We start from the raw sequence: 16,495 nt of genomic DNA on the forward strand, positions 1-16,495 counted from the left end.
GACTCGGCGCAGCGTTGCTTCGTCGTAAGACCGTCTGCCTACGACCGGCTGGCGTACTGAATGGAATATGCCCGCGCTACCCTTGTGGACCCTTCCGTATTATAGTTTGATCGCTGACCTCAATTTTAGGTTAAGAGGTGAGGTCAATCTCTTCCCCTTGTTTTCCGAGGCAGTGTTGACGAACACTCGTCGAAAAGGGACCCTCGTCGATCCTCTCCTTGTTTTGTGTGATATAGAGCTGAAATAAACGCTGTATGGATTACCTTCGTAGCACGGTATGTACACTTTGTTATTGGTATGCAATTTTTATTCTGACAGACTGCACGTCACTGTCGAGCTGTAACAGTTCGTGGGAGGTATACGTGCAATACCGGTCCAACCTTGCTTTGCCGAGTGTCGCGTCAGTATCGAGTTGCAATTGTAAAAGATCGGTCCCGAAGCGCTTACCAACAGCGCGAATACAGCACTTCATCAAACGCGCGCGTCCGCTCCGAGTGTGAACAGGTATTTACGTGGCTCTTGCTGACAGTTCAAACGTATCTTTTTTTAACGTCGGCTCGCTCCTGCATCTCCGAGACCGCGAAAAACGCCGCGGCAAATTGTTCCCATCTGCACTTCCCAACAGGCATACCGGCGTATGGGACTAGTCCCATGCTGTCGCTGTAGCGCAACGTATCTCATTGAATTTCGTTCAGCTGCGATGCGGCGATGAGAGGCGCCGATTCAGAAAATACGTCGGTGACATCGGCGCAGTAAAACCCACCGGCGCACCCCAACTCGCTAACGCTCCCATCTCCTACTGCAGAGAGAACTTCCGGTTCCGGAAACATCGTACGTCACGGCTTGTTTTGCGGTCAAGAAAAAGTCGATATTTCATTAATTTTTTGTGTAGAAGTTAATAGACCGAGACGAAAACGGATGCCTGTTCGGCATTCAGTGAACATTGACGGTTTATTGTAAAAGTTATCTGCAAAAAGTAAAAAAGTCATTTCATGGTCCCTTTAACTATTTGGTGGAATGCGCGATTTATGAGTTGAGGAGGAAAGCGAAACAGGAAAAAGTTGGAAAAGCGTTTCATGACCCCTTTAAGTGAAATACGCTCACTCAACTGAATCAGAGCTGTGATGGCTTATGCGCATGCGGTCATTCTGCCCTTCAGTAGCAGAATATATTTTGAAAATATTATAACATCGTGTAACACCTTATGCGTTGCCCGACGAAAATAGAATAAGTAATTCCGATACAAACTAATTTAAAAAAAAGATAATAATAACAGAAGAAATGTTGATAGAGCACCAATTGAAAAACGAAGGTCGTATTTCCTCTATTCTGGGTATGGTGACACACAAAGACGCTGTTGCATAACACGCAATCACGAAAAATATATCTGAGGTTTGTGTTTATTCAATGCCAGGTCGGTTAGCCTTTGAGGAGCGGCGACACTGGTTTACGCTGTAGACGAGAACTTTTGAGAGCGCAGTACCAGTACAAGCCTGTGGTCTTTAACGTGCATCACGCAGTAGCCATACATGACTGCACGCACACCACTACAAATATGTAGTATGTTTATGATAATGTCTGATTCATAATGTGGAAATGTTTTCTTGCACCGCCATTGCGCTAATTCAAAACTATAATATGAGATTTTTTTTCCTTCTCCTTTTTAAACTACGTTTTACTAAAGCTACAGTGCAGCCGACGCTACAAGCTGACAGGACACATTAAGCAATGGTGAAAACAAAACGTATTCATGTCATGCATCAAATTTTTCGTGCATGTTATTACCGGCTAGTCCAATCAATCGCAGAGTGCCTCACGGCTTTGTACTTTTAAGTGTGCGCGTGTGCGTTTGTGTAGTGACTTTCAAGCTAGTAAGGCGCGCAAAACTCTTGGGAAATTCCTGCGGTAGTCAAGCATACAGCACAAAGAGATTACGTTGGTCACCAGCCGATTGAAATGGAAAACGCACAACGCCGTGACATAGCCACCCATTTAGGATCCCAAAACTTGTCGTTCCCGAGGTCACTGCATCATCGTTTCCCATCATCATTTTTTTTTTTTTGCTTTTTTATTAATTTGCGGGATCCCGCCCCGTTGCTAACCGTCATTCATCGTCGTTTGGCTTTTCTTTCTTTTCCTGCTGCTTTTGTTTCAACTTTCTTCGAAGCCCTTCACCCCCCCCCCCCCCCCCCCCCCCTTCCCCGTTATCGGACAGGTCCAACAAGTCAAAAGGTCCAATCATGGATCTTTTGACTCGCCCGGCACGAGTCAAACGATCCAATGTGGGTCAAGACGTCCAACGAGCCAAGAGGTCCAAAGATCAAAAGGTCCAACGAGTCAAATGGTTCGAAAATGGATCTTTTGACGCGTTGGATCTTTTGACTCGTTGAACCTCTTGACTCGGAATCGGGAAGAAGGAGCTCTCCTCTGATCAGGATTCTCTTTTGTGCCTCCCGTATTCGCACAGACGCCGCCATATTCCTCGGAGAAAATTTTTTGAAGATTAACCCATCACTCAAAATTCTTACAAAAGCAGCTTCCCCTCCTCGTCTTACATGGTGGACAAAAGTATGCAATGTGACTTCAGTGCAACCCATTTATAGACAAAAAAGAGAGAACACTGTTAACGAATATGTATTTAAAGGGGCGATGCAACGATTTCTGTACTTTGCGCAGATGGCGCTTAGAGCGGATCCCTCACATTAATGAGTTCTGAGAAACCAGTTCTTTTTTCACACAAGAAATTGAAGTTGCAGAAAACAATTAAGAAAAAACGAGCAGCGTTCACCCTCTCTATTCGCAGCCAGAACAAGTGACCCTGTGATCTGGAGCCGATTGTATGCCGCCAATTTCGATCATAGTCACGTGCTGGGGCTGGCAAGGTACAGCACGCGTACTGAGTTCTAGACATTGTCATGGTTCGCATATTGTCGTCTCAGTAGCGATTCCACCCGGGCCATTACCCGAATGCTTCTCGAGCTACCGATTAGGTAACCGGACAAAAGCTCACCGGACAAAAGCTCACCGGACAGAAGCTCACCGGACAAAAGCTCACCCGTTTTTTCACCAGACCCGGACAAAAGCTCACCTCGTTGTTTTTTTTTTTTCGCTACCCGGGCAAAACACGGGCTGAAATAAAATGCTAACGCGATGGACATTGCACCGTTTTTAGGTGAACTTGTACCCCATCCCACGCAAGGGTTTACTACGGTTCATCGAATGCCATTTCGTCGAAACATGTTTTAGAAAACGGGCACGTTTTATTGAAGCACGGTTTAGAGAAAGCAGAGCCTCAGTATAGAGATTTGCCGTTTATTAAAAAGGGGACGCTACTGTGTTAGTCTTCGTGTATCACTGGTGCGCGTGTATTACTGGTGCGCGTGTTAACCCAAGCCCCCTGTTGCGCTCCCGCCGCTTCGCGGCGGCAGTCTGCGGCGGCTCATTACAAAAATGTTAACTCACCTGACTTATCCGTACACGCCGCATCGCGGTGGCCGAATTCGTCAAAAGGAGGCTCATCGCCTTTTCCTCTAAACTTGGTTCCTCTATAAGACCAACATGAAAATCTCTCCTGGTGAGCTTTTGTCCGGGTATGTTAAAAATGGGTGAGCTTTTGTCCGGTGAGCTTTTGTCCTGGATTCACCGATTATGACGGGCCCAAATCAAGTGCCCACGCAATGCTCGGGTCCAATCTATAAGTCGCATTCAAATATCGTCACTGGGTGGAACTGCGACCGCCCATCTATGTGATCAAGTTTTCCAAAAGAGAGATTGAACGAAAACGCTAGCTTTTGTACTTGAAATTACACCGCAACACAAAAGAGTTATTTGGCCAGTGGCGTTGCGTGCGAGTATTCTTGAGTCCCACTACTGTCAGTAAGTTCATGTAAAGTTAAAAGCATTCCAATTGAATATCCTTGCATCGCCATTTTAATCATTATAAAATAAATCTCGTTTTGCCGCCCTTCGCAGTTGCGTTCTTTCGCAACAAAACCAGCACGAACACGAAGACAAACTAAATGGTAACCGACCGGACGCAGCGGTAACTCTCAACAAGAGTCATATAAATATTATGTATGTATAACAACCAGCCCAAACATCAACTCTAATTTACTATATAGTTCATACTTTTGATTGTTGAGAAGCTAGCGAACTTTGGGGAGCACTGACTAAAGTAGTTGTGTCTCCCTGTAAGTCATGGCCCCACCACAGCGGCCACCTCAACTAAGTGTGTCTGAACATGAGCCTGTTTATTTTTTTCTTATCTTTTTTTCACTATTAAAAAAAAAACAAGAAACTGGGGCTTTGTCTCAGTTACACTTGGCACCGTGGGCATGTTAAAACTAGGAATTCCTATTATGAGTCGTAAACATAAAAGTACGTGCTAAACGTGAAGCTGGCTGGCTGGGGTTTACGTATATTCAGCATGTTTGTAGTATACACGTGTCTTTTAAAGTACGTACAAAATGCTTTCTTACTGTAGTCGCCTTATCCCTTGGCTTCAGAACAGCGTCCACAAACTAACAACCCACTAAGAGATAGAAAAACGGCAGATTCCGGAGGGTTAGTCAGCTGCCAGCTCGATTTCGTTTTTCGGTTTAGGCGCGGTGGGGGTCTCGTCAAGGCCACGTTTCTGTGTCAAATGGTCTTGTCAGTGCTCGGCTTCGCCTCTGGGTGTCTTGTCAAAGCCTCGCTTCTGGCTGCGTCGTTTGGACGTGTCAAGGCCTCGCTTTCTCGTCGTGGGTTCATGTCAAGGTCACGCCACCGCGTCGTGGTGTTGCGTCAATGGCACGCTTCCGCTTAGCGGCATCTTTCCAAGCCCCTGCCTAGGATTCTGCGTCGCAGGGCCCTTTGAAGGTCAAGTTTCTGAACGGAAGTGTCGTTGAAACCACGCTTCTGTGTAGTTGGCTGTTCGCAAGGCTACGTTTCTGAGCCGTGGCGGCTTGTCAAGGCACGTTCCTCATCATTGGATTTTGCTGAAGCCGCTTCTTTGTCGTGGGTACTTTTCAAGCCCGTGCTTTTGTGTCGTGGGATCGTGTAAGGTCAGGATTCTGTGTCGTGGCGACCTGTCACTTCCAATGTGTGCGGTCTTGTCATGACGGTTATTTTGATATTTTTATTTTATTTTATACATTTTACTGAAAGGGTGAACTAATCTAACCTTGCAGACATTTCTCACCGAATCGTAATATCGTTACTTTATGCGATTCGTTGGAATTGTTCAAAAATTGTGAACAACTTTGATCCTCGTTATGCAATGCCCTAACACAGAAGTACAGAAACGCTAGCTTACCGAACCACGTCGTGATGGTCTCGCCCGCTGGAAATAAATTAATAGTAATGTATAAAATGAATATCGTGTATGCTAATAAACGCAATTAAGACAATTTGAAATTTACTCGTTTCATTATATGTTATGCAAATATAGCACAATATTTGGTACGTGCTCGAACAGTTTGTCGCTTACTTGACAGCATCTCATTCAGCCATGCGTGAAGTCAGTTTCACAAATATTAAATTATCTTTTAAATAAATCTCCGATGCTCCATGGGCATCATCATAATTCAGCACCATAGATGATCGTGCAATTGTACAAAAAAAAAGCCTTTGTAATATGCAGGATGAGAGCATAAAAGCATTCAGGAACCTGGGGGCTTGGTCAGCCCATTTCATGTTTAGAAACAAAAATATCCGTTGAGTGGTAACAAAAATGTTTTTGGTTAAAGGTGCGTAAACATATTATGGGATGGAAAAAAACATATGCCGCCTTCCCTAATTACCTATTTCGAACACTTTCGCTTCACGCCCGACCAAATGCAAAGCATGGCCTAGGAGCCCGAATACGCACTTGATCTCACCACGCCGCCCCCTGCTTCCGTGAGATAAAGTTGTGCTATGATCGCTGAATGCATACACGAACGCAGCACATGAATCTAACTAAATCTGCGACTACATCGAAATGCCGTGTGCTACCGAAACGGAAAAACTACATTGAAATTGGTGCATGGGGTGCGTCTCCCTCTGGTGTGTTTTCCACATCCAAAAAAAGTGGTTTCTCGAGTTCCGCCTGATGATTGTCATAGAAGTGTCGTGCTATCGTCAGCCGTGATCCTGGCGGCGTCACAGCAATGGCGGTCGATGTGGCAGACGCCACTTCTGCTGAACTTCGCTCTCCAGCTGGACAGCCGACAGACACTTTGGCAGCCATGAGTCCGAACGCCGTGAAGACAGCTCGTGCCTTTTGCCGCCATTTCTTCGATCAATCGCCAGAATCGTGACATCCGGCAGCCTAACGCTGCGGCTCTTGCGACGTCACTTGTTGCCACGTCGGGTCTACTTTCGGTGCATGGGCGGAATAGGACGCTAAATACAGCAGTTGGAAACGCGTGCCAACTCCCAAGCGCAGTAGCATTGGTACAAACCTAGGAATCCGGACATACAGCGCTGCTCGCGATCACCTTCCGCCACACTTGGCTAAATCTGATTGTATTCTTAGGCCCGAGCCTGCACGAGCAGCGTGGCGGGAGCAGTATATCTTAGCACAGCCATATATTGAGTAGAGACAGAATTAGATAATAGGAACACCCCACGATATGTCCAAAACATTATGAGACCGACTGCACGTTTAGTAAAAATGGGTATATATAGTCTTTCCTAAAGAAGGAACTCTCTTGTACCATGTTCCTTCGGAATGGGAGAAACTTTCGCCCCTAGGAGCAGGGGAGCGAAGTTCCTCCAATGGCTGCATAATATTATGGCGGCACCGAACCGAGAAAATCGATCTTAATAAGGCTTCACGAGGACACAACGTTTTATGTACGACTGGAAGGGAGCGCCGAAAGACAGGGACAAAAGAAGTAGGTAACGACGACACGTGGCGCACTCGCAACTGAAGGTTTATTGGAAAATACAAAGACTTAAATACTATAACAAACCACTTCATTTCCTGTCACCCCACTCTCTCTCTAAAAATAGAATCTCCTTATCTAACAATGCCACAGACGGCTCGCTGACGCACTTGTCAACGCCCCTTGTTTTGATAATGAATGCTTCGTGTTTTATGTACGGGCGAGAGGAGCAGCTAATCAAGGCGTAACAAGAGCTTTCCACCAACTGTATTTATTTTTGAAGCCAGCTTCCTCCGCCATGTATAGAAACCTGCATTTCGAAAGCAGTCACTCAATCTTCTCGTCGTCAGCAATGCGATGTTAAATGGAGACAACCGACACCCAGTTTCTTCGTGAAGTTTGCGTCTTACCGCAACCATTCCTCGAACCACAATTCCCTGGTCAGCTCATCATATCAAAGAGCAGTCGTTAAACTATTCGCGAAACCGAGAGCCGCTCTCGAAAGAGCAAAATCAAAGTAGACTACTTGACTCATTCTTGCACGGTAACCGGAAAGTACCCCGAAGCGTAAAGGAAGGTTCGATCTAGTGATGAGTCGAAAATTTTTCTGAAGCAGGTTTCAGAAAGTTTTGGAAGACCGGCCGAACCTCGGTATGTATCGAATAGGTACAGACAGTTTCGGAGAATTGCCGAAATGGCCACACAACGTTATCGAGCGTTTCAACCAAAAAAAGAAAAAAAAAAACTTTGAACCACGAACAATTATTAAAAGTTTAAATATATATACTTAAAATAACAAGATGGGCTTGTTCAGATAAGATCTAAGACACGGTCGTTCGTCAAAATGGCTTCAATTTCCCAACTTCTACAGTCACGTCGTCATTTTACTACAGCGAATCGGGCCGGTGTACGGGAAAGCGATTATTAAAAATCGCAGCGCTTGTTTTCACCGTTTCATTAACTCGACTACTTGTGTTGTGTTCCTTCCAAGCGCCGTAAACGTTGCGTTTAACGTTGACACGGCACATGCGGCATGAAGAAGTGACTGTGCCGGAAGATCTCCGACATCTGTGTTATTCAATGATTGTTCGCGCAGACATTTTCGACTGGAGTACAAAGCCTGCATTAAGCTCCCAAGGTAAATAATGCAGTTTCATTTATTTCTAACTCTGCACATTTAAACCAGGACAAACAGCACGGGAAGCACGAATACAAGAAATACATAGCGCCCTATGTGCGTTTCCAAGGTCTCTTCATCACAGCAGCGGTGCGAACAAATGGCTGCGACAGATATTCTCGAATATAGAGCTGTTTGAGCGGTAAAAACTCATGAAGTTCGCTTCATTTCCCACCACTGCACGCTGCCGTGACTATGTAAGTTATTCCTAGTTCTTCAAAAAGATACTAATCCATTGCCTAACCGAAGATGTTTATTGCTCGTGCATCACGGTTAGGCACCGTTCCTACAGAATTCTTCGCTGAAGACCACAGGGAGCGTGTGTCGAGTGTGGAAAAGAAATCACTGATCCGTCACCGGGATTCGTGACCGAAGTGACCGGGAGGCCTCCACACTACACCCATAGTTCTGACACTTGGACACGCCGAAGCTAACATAGAGTTTTCTTTTTTCTGCTACAGCCGTCAGTTTGGTCGACCCTTCGAGCACGAATCATGAACGCGCTATATGGGTCGTAGCCCCGTGCAGCCTCAGCATGGGATCGTAGAGGCTACGAGGATCCCCCACACACTGCGGGCAACCTGGTAGGTATTGCTGCGATGCGGAATATAGAACAAAATCGGATCGATTATCGGTTTGTGTCACTCACAGCCACTTACAACGCCCACAAAACTAAATGGAATAACACCACGTTGGCTAGATAGCGACGAAACTATCTAACCTTAGAAATAACCGAAGTTTCGTACAATAAGTTACGGAATCTTCCGATACAGTCCGAAGCCAAAACCCCGGAGTTTCACCCCGTCGCTAGTTCAAACGCTCGTCACCAATTCGCACGATGAAGCACAGCAATTTGAAGTAGCTAGGCTGGGTAGCCCTAGGTACTGTCCAATTCTTAGCTATAAAAATATTTTTTTATTTGCTCACTCCACCATTGCGCTTTGGACACTTCTATTATACACGCATGTACAGTCGCCCAATTTTTTAATAATATCACGCGAGCGTCGACCGCCGGGATGGGCAGTGCCGTGCTGCGGAGAAATGCAGCGTCACGGGAGGGATTAAGCGCGTGCGCAGAAAGCCCTTTCCGGGGAGCGTCGTCTGCTGGGCTCTTCCGCTGATCGCACACAGCCAATGCTCCGCAGCAAAGGAGCTAGTTGCGCCGATTGTTTATAGACCTTTTTCGCATAACCTCAAACCATCCAGTAACTGACGTACCCTCGACCTGGTGCATTTTTGGATTACCCGCTGACACAGGGTATGCAACCGCCAAGGGTATGGGCGAAAAGGCTTAAAAACGGACGTCGCGCATAAGTTAGTTCCGAGAGCTCATTTTTACCGTGCTGCAATTTCCGAAAATCTACGGTTCTCCGGCTACCACCGCGTGGTCGATGGATAAATAATTTTAAAAAGCATAAGAACAATAGCAGCAAGTGTGCCATGAGCACAAGAAGCTGCAGCGCGAGTGTGGCTGCAATGTTACCGAGCTTCGCATTTTCCCCAAAAGTCCTTATTTATGAAGTCAGTCGATTGCGAGCTTGAATCGCGAGAGATTCGTATCAGAATCAACGTCACATTTAAGCTCACGACCACTTCGTCAACGACAAGACGACCGATTTTAATTCCCGGTGCAGGTGGTCCAATTAGGTTATCACTGCAAGCCCCATGGTATGTGAAAGGTATATAAAAGTTTACATGCCACCACTCAAGATGGAGCTATCAAATGTCGAGAGCTTACCTGCATAGACTACATTAAACTGCTCATATATACTTCGCTGTGGAAACTCAATCAAAACACCTCACCGTCTTCGTCCTCGTTCTCTCGAGGAGGCAAGGGGATGGCCTGGGAGTAGCCAGCTGGATTCAACCGGACAAGCTCCAACCAAGTTATTGCAGCCCAGCATAGCCAAGTCTAGCCAAGTTCCCCCCATACCCACACCGTTGCTAACCCAGATAGCTGTGCTGCCAGAACTAGCCCCGATATTTCTTTTTCTAAGCCACAAGACGGCGTCGTCGGCACCGCAATTCTCAAGATGGCGGCGCCGTTAAAGAAAAGGTCTAAACTCCGTTTCACTTTGTGTTGTACCGCAGCCGACGCTACGAGCCATCTTGGCCAGGCCACCGCTAAAACCGTGTCACGTTGCTTTCCTGTCGGGCACAACTGCACGTGGAAGCACGATGTCACGTGGCAGGGTGACAGCGCTGGATTGGTTTTGATGGCTCGTAGATTTGGCTGCGGTATATAGTTTAATGCATCGTTGCATTCAGCTTGTCGCGTCATCGTATTTTTATTTTTCGTGGTGTTGACGAAGTAAACGCACACAAAGAACAAAAGAATAATATATATATATATATATATATATATATATATATATATATATATGTATTAAACGAGACGACGCGCGCTTTCTTTCACGCGTGACCACTATCACAATATCACGCAAGCAAGCGCTGTTCAGATGTTTGCTTAAAGGCGGTCAGCTATGCCAGCAGATAAGGAACAGGGGCTGTGTGTGGTCAACAGAATAGCATGGCAGACGACGCTCGCACCGGAAAGAGGTTTGTGCGCACGCGCCTAATCTCTCACGTGACGCCGCATTTCTCCGCGGCACAGCGCTGTCCGTCCCGGCGGTCGACGCTCGCTTCATATTATTGAAACAATTGGGTAACTTTACAGTCAGTACGGGATGAAACCCGAACGCCGGAACGCGTGGCCATCGACCCAGGCTGCTCCACATGGAGGGCCCCTAAGAACTAATGAAAATGCACCGTAAGCGCCGTCACTCGGGGCTGTTTTAAGAGGGCACTACCGAAACATCTGGCCCTAATAGGCCCTGAGAGCTGACGGAACGGGGGGCGTTATTTCTCAGGTTCGCGCTTCCTGCTTCGCGATTATTAAGGCGAAGCCTTATACGTCTCATCCTTCAGTCGACCTTGAAAGTCCTTGAGCAAAAACACGTCTGCGACACGAAAGGTACCAAAACATTTAGGTGATAATTCAGGCGAATTAAAGGCAATGAAATTAAAAAGGATTACAAGGCGAATTAACAGGAATCAAAATAAGTTAAGGGGAACTAGTGTGAATTAAGAAAAAGTAAAGAGAAGTAAGAGTAACCAATGGGAATTAAGAAGGATTATAAAGCGAATGATGTCAAAAAAGGAAGTGTCTCCGTCTTTAATGCATCGACGCTTGGGCTTTCGCCTTCATGTCGTCTTAGGACTAACGTAAAAGACCCTGCGTCTTGTTGGGCGTTCTTGTCCGAAAATGCAGATATTTATTAAGGAATTTTTCGTAGACCGTGTTTTTTTTCCAGCTAAGCCCTCCGCAACGAAGAAGCCGCCACCGCACCTGCGCGCCGATGGCCTTGACTGCAGAGTTCCAGGTATCGTAGCAGGTTGCACCAGAGCGTTGTGTGACGGTGAAAAAACCTACGAAAATTCCCTATTGGGTGTGGAGCGATAAGTTCATGCTGGGGCCTGGCCTTGCCTTCTTTAGTTTTGTGAGTTAATGTATGGCAAATAATATTTATTGTTAGGTATTTCTGGGTCGTGCGGTCATGTCAGGACATGGCTTCTGCGTCCTGGGTTCTTAACGAGGCCATGCTTTCCCGTCGCGGTGTCTTGTCAATAATTTTGTTTCGTGCGGTATTTTTGTTTCATAATTTTTAGTGAAAAGCCAATCAAGGAATTCTATTGCAGTAAAGCAGCTTCGCGAGTTTGTTTTGATGAAAGCCTAGCGTGGTCACTTCCGATTCAATTTGCTAAACTCTTTTAAAAAATCATGACTTCGAATGGCAAAACTAAATGCCGCAAGAAATCTTTACGAAGAAACCAGCTGACCCATGGAGGGCATTTCGGGCTCATCCACTGAAAATAATTGAAGATGTATATGTAAAACTACATATATTTCGTGTGATAAAAGTCGCGATCTATTTATGTCCCTTCTTTTCCATATAAAACGATTGTCGTTAGTAGGCGAATACGTAAACCTAGGATTACCCAAGCAATTTTAAAAATAATGCGAACAAAAAATTGCTTATATCAGGCGTACCTTTCTTCAAGAGATGTCGGGAATCTTTCAATTTTCAAAAAAAGTATCACAATCAGCTGACATTTGTTCTAAATATTGAAACCAGAATATCATACACATCTATTTCATGACTCACACAATAAGCGCTCTGTTATTGTATGGAAATCGGTAAACAAAGTGCGTCAACACAGGAAACATACAAAACAAATAGATTCACTTTCAATGGTGGGTGAAACCGTATCAGGGGTACAGCTTTCGGAGCATTTTAGTCGCCACTTTACGAACATACATTCGAAAGAACTCAATGATATTGCGTTCTCGTTCATCGTAAAAAAGGAAACTGAAACTATTTTTCTGGTACGAACGAATCAGAAGTGTTTCGGGTATTTATCGGACTGGGTCATAGCAAAAGTCGCGACATAGATAACATACAAACAAAGCCTGTTAAATTTGTGATGCATCTCATTTCCCATTATTAGTTCATATCCTTAACTTGGCCTTCTCAACTGGCCAATTTCCAAAAACACACTAATCTCGCAAAAGTTTCTGTGTTACATAAGGGAGGGGACAAAAATATAGTTACGAAATATAGACTGATATCTATTCTGCCCATCTTTTCTAAAGGGCTAGAAAAAAAATAATTTTTTGGCGTTTATACAATTTTATACGACTTCTTTGCCAAACATTCAGTATTAGCGGACTCTCAATTCAGACATTGAAAGGGAAAGTGTACAGAATGTGCATTATTATCTCAAAAAGACCTTATATTGCCAACTATAGAGCAGAAACAATTGACGCTGGGGCTTTTGATTGTTTTTAGTAAAGAATTCGACTGTCTTAATCATAAAACGCTCCTTGATAAGCTCTCGTCTTACGGTGTACCTTTCTAGCTTTCTTATGCTTTCTTACAGTCCTCTTATCCCTTGGCTTCAAAACAGCGTCAACAAATTAACAACCCATCTAAGAGATAGAAAAACGGCAGATTCTGGAGGGTTAGTGCTAGCTTGATTTTGTTTTTCGGTTCAGGTTGGGGGGGGGGGGTCTCGTCAAGACAACGCTTCTGTGTCGACTGGTTTTGTCAGTGCTAGGCTTTCGCCCGAGAATGTCTTGTCAAAGCCTTCATATCAGCTGCGTCCTTTGGGCTTGTCAAGGCCAAGCGTCTACATCGTGGGTCCATGTCAAAGCCACGTTGACGCTTCAAGGTGTTAAGGCGACGCTTCCGCTTATTGAGATATTTTCAAGCCCATACTTCAGTGTTTCTAGGTGTTATTAAGCCTAGCATTCAGTGCCGCGGGGCCCTGTGAAGGCCAGGTTTCTGAACGGGAGTCTTGTCATGACTGCGCTTCTGCGTCGTTGGCTCTTCTCAATGCCACGTTTCGGAGTCGTGAAGTCTTGTGAAAACACGTCCCTCGTAATCGGGTCAAGTCGACGTTACGCTTCTTTGTCGTGGGTACTTTTCAAGCCCATGCTTTTGTGTCGTGGGATCTGGTAGGGTTAGGATACTGTTTCGTGGCGACCAGTGACTTCCACTTTGTGCGGGCTTGTCAAGGCGTTTGTAGTGACATCATTTTTTTACGTTATAAACTTTACGCAAAGACAATATGGTAACGCAAATGCGCTACATAAACTTTGCAAACATTTGTAATCAATGCGTAATATCGTCACTTTATGCGAGTTGTGGGAAATTGTTAACAAAACAAAAAAACACCGCATCTCCACGTGGTGAATGATGTTGATTGGGGCGAAGCTCTGGTGGTGCTTGTCTGCGTTGACGCTGAGCCGTATACATGCTGAGCCTTTCGCTTGTTTTCATCCATGTCACGCTGCGGTCAAATATTCAATTTGACCGCACGTTCTCTTTCTGACATGGATGAAAACAAACGAAAGCTCGGCATGCTGCGGATTATAGTCTACGCACACAAGCACCGCCAGAGCTTCGCCCCAATCAAAATCATTCGCCACGTGGAGATGCGATTTTTTTTTTGCCCTACGCAAGCACAGGAGCACGTGTTCACGTGCTCGTGAGCACGTGAGCTCACGAGCAGGAGCACGATCACCCGACGGCGGACGGACATACGGACATGGCTAGCCCCTAAAGGGGTATTCACATGAGGGAGATCTCCCGGGGATTTCTCCACGGCACGCGCATCCGGTGACGAAAACGTCAGGATTTGCGATGTGTAAATGCCTCGCGTTTTCGTCTCGTGATGCGCGCGTGCCGGGGAGAAATCCCCGGGATTTCTCCCTCGTGTGAATACCCCTTAAGGAGCTTCGTCCCTAAAATTTTGAACTACTTTGAGCCATATGATTCAATGCCATAACATAATACACAATTACAAAAACGCTAGCTTACCCATCGACGTCATGTCGGCCTCGCCTGCTGGAAGGAAATGAAGAGTAATGTTTCAAATGAATTTTTCGTATGCTAATAGACGCAATTAAGACAACTTGATATTTCTTTGTTTATTTATCAGCAGTAGAAATATAGTATAATATTTGGTACGTCCTCGAATTGTATGGGGCTTACTTGGTAGCATCTCATTCAGCCATTCGTTAAGTCAGTTTCACAAATATTCAATTATCATATTAGTGAATCTCCGATGCTGCATGGGCAGCATGGTAATACAGCATCATGGATGATCGTGAAATTGCACTAAAACAGCCTTTGAAATGTGCATGCTAACATAATAAAAAAATTCAGGAACCGGAAAGTTTGGTCAGTTTCTTCCATGTTTAAAAAACAAAAACATCCGCGGGGTGGCCATGAAAGTGTTTGTGGTGGAAAGTACATAAACATATTAGGCAATGGAAAAAATATGGCGCCTCCCTTAATTACCAATTTTGAACTCTTTCCCAACACGCCCGACCCAATGCAAATCACAGCCAAGGAGCCCAAATACGCACATGATCTCATCACGCCGCCGCCTGCTTCCGTGAGATAAAGTTCTGCTATGGTCGCTGAATGCATATACGAACGCAGCGCATGAATCAAGCTAAATCTTCGACTGCATGAGAATGCCGTGGCAACCGAAACAGAAATACTAGATTGAGAATGGTGCATGGAGCGCGTCTCCGAATGGTGTGTTTTCCACTTCCAAAAAAAGTGGTTCCTCGAGTTCCGCCTGATGATCGTCATAGAAGTGTCATGCTGCCGTCGGCCGGGTAGACGCCCAGTTTTGCCCAACTTCACCCTCCAGCTAGACAGCCAACAGACACTTTGGCAGCCAGGAGTCCGGACGCCGTGAAGACAGCTCGTGCTTTTCGCCAGCATTTTTTGGATCATCCACCAGAATGGCGACATCCGGCAGCCTAACACTGCGGCTTTTGTGACGTCATTTGTTGCCACGTCGAGTCTACTTTTGATGCATGGGCCGAATAGGACGCTAAGTACACCAGTTGCAGACACGTTCCTAATTCCAAGAACTGTAGCACATTGGTACGAACCTAGGAATTCGGAAAGACAGCGCTGCTCGCGATCACCTTCCGCCACACTTGGCTAAAACTGATGGTATTCTTAGGCCCGATCATGCACCAAGCCTAGTCCGAATCGCCTAGTGTTCGCCAGGCAAACGCTTTCCGCTCTCAGCGACAACCTTGAAAGCGGCGCTTCCAACTTTGGCTATGGTTGTCACATTCACTTCAGCAGACGACATGCGGAACGTTGCGCATGCCGTTGCTGACTTTAGAAACGGCGATCTCGCCTTCGTTCATAAACAAGACGCTTCTTTTTCATGATGACGCTGACCATCCCAGTCGGACTTCATCGTGGGGAAGAAGACTGCGGGACGGCGATACGTAAAAAAAGAAGTTAAAAAACATTGTTAGCATAATGTACGACATGGGTTCAACTGGATCTAGTGTCTATGAAACTTCCGTGATGCAAATTGAAGCAGAAAGCAGCAGTCTACTCCTTGAGGTGCGCGTGCACATTTGTATTGGAAAACGTGCGTGTATTTGGTTTCTTCACCGGAAAATAACATAAAACACTTTTGTTATTTTGGTCGTACCGAATAGTGCGCACCTTTAATCACATTGTAAAAGTTAAATTGATTTAGTTAGCACATTTTTCTTCATGATGGAAAAATGTTTAACTTCTCTATATTTTAGGCCCAAACCTGTGTTCCACAGCAGTACTGTAAAAACAATCGACGACTCTAAGAAAAATAACAATTGAAAAAAATATGGAGTATGTTCAAAGTTCCTCAGCGTTCCGGTGACGCTAATATACTGCTAATAGCCCTTACAAAAACCGGTCTCAGCATTATTTTTTTTTAGCCTTCCTACTGACTTTCCGGGATCCTACTCAATTCTTTTATAAACACACTTTGTTTTGATTATTAACAAAAAACTTTCAAAAGAAAGGCTAAGGAAACGTTTAGTGGACTTATTTATAAAAAAGATTAAAAGTTTAATGACTTTTTTTGCATGTTATTTTCTAAA

The sequence above is a fragment of the Ixodes scapularis genome, unplaced genomic scaffold (genome assembly GCF_016920785.2).
Source record: "Ixodes scapularis isolate PalLabHiFi unplaced genomic scaffold, ASM1692078v2 PGA_scaffold7__128_contigs__length_106722199, whole genome shotgun sequence".
NCBI classification, from domain to species: domain Eukaryota; kingdom Metazoa; phylum Arthropoda; class Arachnida; order Ixodida; family Ixodidae; genus Ixodes; species Ixodes scapularis.